This window comes from Octopus sinensis, linkage group LG12 (genome assembly GCF_006345805.1).
Source record: "Octopus sinensis linkage group LG12, ASM634580v1, whole genome shotgun sequence".
Lineage (NCBI taxonomy): Eukaryota > Metazoa > Mollusca > Cephalopoda > Octopoda > Octopodidae > Octopus > Octopus sinensis.
The window spans coordinates 21,642,191-21,649,745 of record NC_043008.1 but is presented as its reverse complement, the minus strand read 5'-3'; the positions used below and the strand labels follow the sequence as shown (position 1 = coordinate 21,649,745).

The 7,555-nt window shown below is 34.0% G+C and overlaps 1 long non-coding RNA gene across 1 annotated transcript in view; it reads left to right on the top strand.

The window, feature by feature from the left end:
- The first annotated feature begins 331 nt into the window (after positions 1 to 331).
- LOC118765520 overlaps positions 332 to 7,555 on the top strand; it is an 11,352-nt gene continuing 4,128 nt past the window's right edge. Inside the window, exons 1-2 of the long non-coding RNA XR_005001383.1 lie at positions 332 to 341; positions 3,811 to 3,817. This is a non-coding gene — a long non-coding RNA (uncharacterized LOC118765520). The remainder of the gene's footprint in view (positions 342 to 3,810; positions 3,818 to 7,555) is intronic.

The following is a 7,555-nucleotide window of genomic DNA, read 5'->3' as shown; positions in this document are numbered from 1 at the left end:
AAGCCTGTCGTCTATATATATATATGTATATATATATGTATATATATATATGTGTGTACGTATGTGTATATGTTTGTCTATGTTTGTCCCTCTAGCATTGCTTGACAACCGATGCTGGAGTGTTTACGTCCCCGTCACTTAGCGGTTCAGCAAAAGAGACCGATAGAATAAGTACTGGGCTTACAAAGTATAAGTCCCGGGGTCGATTTGTTCGACTAAAGGCGGTGCTCCAGCATGGCCGCAGTCAAATGACTGAAACAAGTAAAAGAGTAAAAGAGTATACATACATTATTTTCTCTAAAAAGTTTTCTTTTGTCTGTTGTCATTCTACCTTTCTCGCCGTCTGGCAACAGAATTCTTCTTTTCTTTCTTTTCTTTAATGAAGAAATGAAGACAAGCGAACTTATTCTCTGCTTCATTCGGTCGATCATTCTCCGGCGTTCAATAACTATTTTGACTGAATGTCAAATAACAGCGTTCTACACAGAAACCAATGCGTTAACATCGTTTTGTGCTCCAACAGAATTATTGATTCTGTTGTTCTTTAAGATTTTCTCCAACAGCTTCGCAGACATTTCATTAGCGTCTTTTTCAAAGATAGATTGAATGTACAAATTTTCGGATATAAATGCCATTGTTGAACGGTCCGTCTCCAATTATATCTTATGCTGAAAAATATTTTGCGACGTTCGATTGTAGCACGGAATAATATATATATATATATATATATATATATATATATATATATATATATATATATATATATATCAAAATATAATAGAATACTCAAATAAAAAGGTGAAAGACATTTCTACGTATAATGTATTAATATGTAATTATAATTAAGGTGATAAAGTGTTTGGAATGGCTGTGCTTTGTACTAAATTCCTGTTGGTACTTCATTTTGTTTCTCTGTATTTCATGTTCAGATCTGACCGGAGCTAACTTTACATTTCATCTCTTCATAGTCGAAAAAGTAAATGCGGGTTACCTCATGTCATTCTAATGATAAAACGGATCTTTTTGGTTTGACCAGCAGTTTTTAAAATAATTTCCACGTAACTAAACACTTTTAAACCTCGTATACTGGTAGAATGTGTTTATAAAACATCTTTTTCTCTTGGTTTGAGAAAATTCTATAGTTTGTAAGATATTTGTTGTTTTTTTCTTCGATTTCTGCCCTTCCAATTCACCATCAATGTCGTCTATTGAGGTGAAAACATTCTGTGCCGGATGAATATGTCCTTGTTTAAGAAACAGATGGGGTTTATTTACATTTCTGAAGAAAAAAAGATATACCCTTCCCCCCACCCCTAACCCTAACCCTAACCCTAACTAACCCTAACTCTAACTCTAACCCTAAAACAGATTGAAATGCAATAGATCGATACTAGGGTCATAATTATGGGTGACAATTTCATATGAAACCACGAGAAAAAACTGCCGTTCAAACCGAAAAGATCCGATAAAACATTGCTTATAGAAATTTGTGTCTTTGGGCTGTGAGTAAAGTAAAATTTGCAGTTTGCTGCTTCTTTTAGTAGTGATTAATTCCAATGTAGGCGTAGGGTCATTAATTCTGAGGTGAGATGTGAAACGATACTGTCGACATTTGTACTTGATTGATGTTTTATCGACCCAGGGAACGAAGAAGGTGAAGTCGTCCTCAGCAGGATTTGACGTAAGAATAATGGAATGAAAAGGGCAAGAGGAAACATATGGGACAGGGAGTCACTGATGAGGCTTTTAAGAGTAGTTAGAGGGAAAAATTGTGACCCTGAATTCCCTTGCGTTACGTACCTGGATGGAGTAAATTACAAGAAATTCCTCCCAGAACTTCTTATTGTTCCATGAGTAAGAACGTTGTAAGTGTTTCTGTTCCCCACCGTTCCACTTGCTACATAAAAATTTACCAGCAATCTAGATCAAGAGCCAGACCAATCAGAGAAGTGTCTTCACGGTTGATTGATTTGCTAGCAATTAGGAAAGAGCTGTGAAATCTGCAAAACATGTCATACAATCGTGAAAAATGAAAATTATATATTTATTTAAAATAACGATAGTAACGAATGGAACGTATGCTATCATAAATCTAAAGGAGAACAACAGTTGTTAATGAGGAAAATAAAGCGTCTCAAGGTTTGTCAGTTCAGTGTTCTGAGTTCAAATGACAGTGAGAGCAGCGAAGCATTTTATTCCTTTGAGATTATAAACTCTTGAATGGGGCACGTAATATATACATGTACACACACACACCACACACACACACACACACACACACACACACACACACACACACACATATATATATATATGTATGTCTACATTGGTGGTGGTGGTTGGTACGCCGAGATTTCGAAGTCACTATCAACATTATCCATATAAAATTTAATGAAACATGTACTCTGATTGATCTTCCAGTTTAATGTTGAATTACGTTTCTTTATAACGTCACATAACATGCGTATGTGTGTGTGTTTATATCTCACTCTATGTGGTGCATGTGTGCATATACATAACCGCATATGTGCGTAAGATAAATGTATATAAATGTATATTGACTTTAACAAACCCAGGTCTGGCCTCGTGCCAAGAGAGACATTATTACATACATTTGCAAGGGCGATATGCGTTGATGAAATAGTAGAACATAGCACATTGCACTGGGTTGTATCAATATTCTATGAGTGTTTGCTTTGATTTTCATATATTCTAGTTTATATTAAAGACATGCGGTTAATGTAGTGCAGTTGATTCCAACACTACATCTCTCTTCAGCAACTAAAACTTGCACCGAACCATAAGAACATTAGTCTTACTCAACTAGACTTTCAAAAAAATCATGTGCGTTACATATTCATTTTCCTTCATCAAGTAACAACATATTATATTATATATATATATATATATAATATATATATATATATATATATATATATACATAAATACATATATAGTATATATATAAGAGAGAGAGAGAGAGAAGAGAGATTGTGTGTATTTGAAGTACTGTACAGATATTGTATATTAAGAAAAAGGTGGTGGCATTAGGAATTTTGGATAATTCTTTATTAGCTGGTTCTATTATCTTGAAGAATTTGATTAAACGAACGAAAGCGCTAATAAATAATTCTCCAAAAATTCTGACAGCCTCCTTTTTCTTTATATATATATATATATATACATACATATATGGTTGAACCCAATGGCTATTTAATTTCATAAGTTTACTCTAGCATTGCAAGATATATTGATGTGATTTCGGCAAGTATATGTTAAGATGAGATGTCAGTGTTATTTTCATTTTTGTGCAATTTAGAAGACAATATATTCACCGTACCCTCTCTCTATATATTCTTTATTCTTTTTCCTCTTTCACTCATTGGACTGTGGCCATGCTGGGGCATTGCCTTGAAGAAATTTAGCCGAACGAATCGACTCCAGGACTTACCGTTTTTTGTAAAAATTGGTAGTAATTTTACCAGTCTCTTTTGCCGAGCTGGTAGGTTATCGGGACGTAAACACACTGACACACCAATTGATGTAGGAGGACAAATTCATACACTAAGACTCAGTCACACACACAACCCCCGCCCCTGATATATATATATATATATATATATATATATATATAATATATATATATATATATATATATATATATATATATATATATATATATACATATTATATATTATATATATATTATATATATATATATATATATATAATATATATATATATATTATATATATTATACACGGAGGCGCAATGGCCCAGCGGTTAGGGCAGCGGAACTCGCGGTCATAGGATCGCGGTTTCGATTCCCAGACCGGGCGTTGTGAGTGTTTATTGAGCGAAAACACCTAAAGCTCCACGAGGCTCCGGCATGGGGTGGTGGTGATCCCTGCTGTACTCTTTCACCACAACTTTCTCTCACTCTTACTTCCTGTTTCTGTTGTACCTGTATTTCAAAGGGCCGGCCTTGTCACTCTCTGTGTCACGCTGAATATCCCCGAGAACTACGTTAAGGGTACACGTGTCTGTGGAGTGCTCAGCCACTTACACGTTAATTTCACGAGCAGGCTTTTCCGTTGATTCGGATCAACCGGAACCCTCGTCGTCGTAACCGACGGAGTGCTTCCACATATAATACACACGCGCGCACACACACATATGGTAAAAGAATCCTCCTTATGTAAATGTTTATCAAAATTTATGGATTTCTTTCTTTTTCTTTACTTAATTCTTGTGTAGTTTTCGATATTCGTTGCGTTCCTGCGATATTTCATTATCTAAATTCATAAATAATTTTCTTTGTCTAAGTTTCACTTTGAAAATAACATAAAATATTAAATAAGACAAATCAAGTAACAATAATCTGTCATTATCCTTTAAAACCTAAAACTTCAGACTCGAGTTAAGTTTTCGGTATTCTCTTTTCAAACCACATCTGTTTTCCTGTTTAGATATTGAGTTGCAATGGTTATGGTTCCAGGCGATTAGCGTCTGGGAATATATTCTTGCACAACGGTTTCAATTGTTGGCTGATTCATTTCAAATAAACTTTATGCGATAAAGTACATAAGAAAAAAACCCAGTATTCGGTATATTAACGTTTTAATTTACATTTGCAGGGTGTTCGGGATAAATTTGATGGTGTTTATGTCTCCTTTTTTTTAGGAACCCCTTAATGCATTGGTAAACAGACAACGGTGTTGCAAAACATAAATATTTAGCATGTAGATAAGAAAACCTTATCTAACATGGAGAACTGGAAATCATCTGAAAATTGGAATAGAGTTACGTGTAATCATGACGATGTGATCACAGCAAACAAGATGAGGACAAATGTCCTTCAAATGTAAATAATGCAGGCGTTGTGAGTCTCTCACTGGAATCCATCCTCTCATCGGTTTTGAACAGGGCTTAGGCTCAATTCAGACGTCTATGTGAAGCTGGCGGAGCCAGGGTTCAAACCTTGGCTGGAGAGCGTTGCAGTTCTATATTTAAGAGATGAGGAATTATGTACATTATTTACATTATTTACATTTGAAGGACATTTGTCCTCATCTTGTTTGCTGTGATCACAACGTTTCTTGGAGAAATTTCGAACCTGGGATCTCATTCCTAAGGTATTTTTCAATGTTGTTGTTGTTATTATTATTATTATTATTATTATTATTATTATTATTATTATTATTATTATTATTATTTAGGTCACTGCCTGAAATCGAAGTCACAATTTTGCGGTTAGTAGCCAGCGCTCTTAACCTCTACGCTCACGGGCATATGGCGTAGTGGTTAAGAGCGCGAGCTACTAACCCCAAGGTTCCGAGTTCGGTTCCAGAGAGTGACCTGAATAATAATAATAATAATAGTAATAACAACAACAACATCGAAAAATACCTTAGGAATGAGAACCCAGGTTCGAAATTTTCCCAAGATATATGATGAAGGCTGGAGAGTATATCAGCCGAAACGTTGTGTTAACAACAAACAAGACGAGGACAAATATCCGTCAAATTTAAATAATGTAAATAATGTTCTATTTATGTGACAGTGAGAGAGAGCCGGGAGTGGGGGAACGATAAGGATAACGACCGGTGAATGCATAAAGATTGGATGAAAGAAAGAATTAAAATAACCAGGAGAATAAAGAGAGAAAGAAAGTCAGAAATGAACCTGTCACAATAGCGACAAGCATTAAATCGGGAATGCTTCCAGTTCGAAAGATAATTGTACGCTATCATATATATATATATATATATATATATATATATATATATATATATATATATATATATTATATATATTTATAATATATATATATATATAATATATATATATTTATATATATATTATTTATATATATATATATTTATATATATATATATATTTATATATATATATATATTTATATATATATATATTTATATATATATATTATATATATATATATATATATATATGTATATATATGTATATATATATATATATATATATATATATATATACATATATATTTATATATATATATATTATATATATATATATATTTATATATATATATATATTTATATATATATATCTTCTAGGGGGCATAATTGCTTTGCGATATCGCGAACCGTGAATCTAAATGCCTTCTAATTGATCTGACACTACTATGTTGGAATATTTGAAGAAAGTAATATAAATCCATGGAGGATGTTTGCGAAGAAGTCAATATATGAAGTATCAATGTAATTAATGCAGTGAAGTAGAACAATAGGCTGCATGTGTGTGTGTGTGTGTACGAATTTCAGTGATTAGTCTATTAGATTATTTGGTTCTTGGTATAAGGTTTTGTAATCTTGTGGCGTTTTAAAATTAAAACCTTGTGGAGTCTGTATGTCTCTATTTTAATATCTCCCCACACACGCGTGCGCGCATGCGTACATATACACACACACATCTACCTACTTTAATAAATCGAAGGGAAGCAAAAGTCCTTCCCGTGCCACAGGCTCATGTAACTGTTTTCCCGGATTCAGCAGCGTATATATTTCCCCCATGGGACGGGACGCCGGGACGCCGATCCATCGCAGGATTATTCACATTTCACCACCTTAATAGACGTGAAATGAAAGCGTTTTGCTCAAGGACACAGCGCATCGCCCGTTCCAGGAATTGAAACCACAATCTTACGATTATGAGAACAATACACTTTGTTTCATATTATTGACTGAAGCAGCCACGCCCTACACATATGTTACAAATTATACAAACATAGGTCGAAGGCAGGAGTCTGTATGTGGCCACTCAGGTTACTAGAAGTAGTAGCCTAATCCCCATTAATTCATACCTTTCTCTCTGCAATTCCAGATTAGGTAATGTAGCCCTAAATAAACAAAAGAATAAAAGCCAATTGGCAAAGGCTAGAATGCCCTTGTTCTTATGTTTATTTGATAATAGTTGACCAGGAGTGAAACATCATCATCATCATCTTCTTCATCATTATCAAGAACAAGAACAAGAACAACAATACATTTCATGTATTTTGCTGCATTTTGCTAGAGGAATAATTATATTTATAAAGAAACTTCACTGGCAATATGTAACAATCATGTCCTATTCCAGTTGTGTCCCTCAGCCAAGAACACAATACTCTACAGTAGATTGGATACGGAGTACCAACTTTTATCTGGCTGCCTGGTACTTTAAAATTACTGTATATAAACTGGATGATCGAAGACATAGTATATGTCAGAAATGAAGACGTGTTGGTCACAGCCAGATGGAAATTACATGATCAAAATCATGATATAATACAATGCCTAAAACGAAGATTGGAAGGCCACGTTTCGAACATCAGTCAGATTGAAACAATTCGTTACTGAAAAGCATAAGAATCAAATCCCGCTTCCATATACCAGTTCACATGTTCTCATTAAAGCTGCATTGTCATTCTTACATATCATTAAATTCGACATTTATTGCATTCGTTGTAAAATACTTGAAATGATCAAACAAACGAAACCTGGATTATCGGCCTTAGGTTTCATGGTTTTATGTT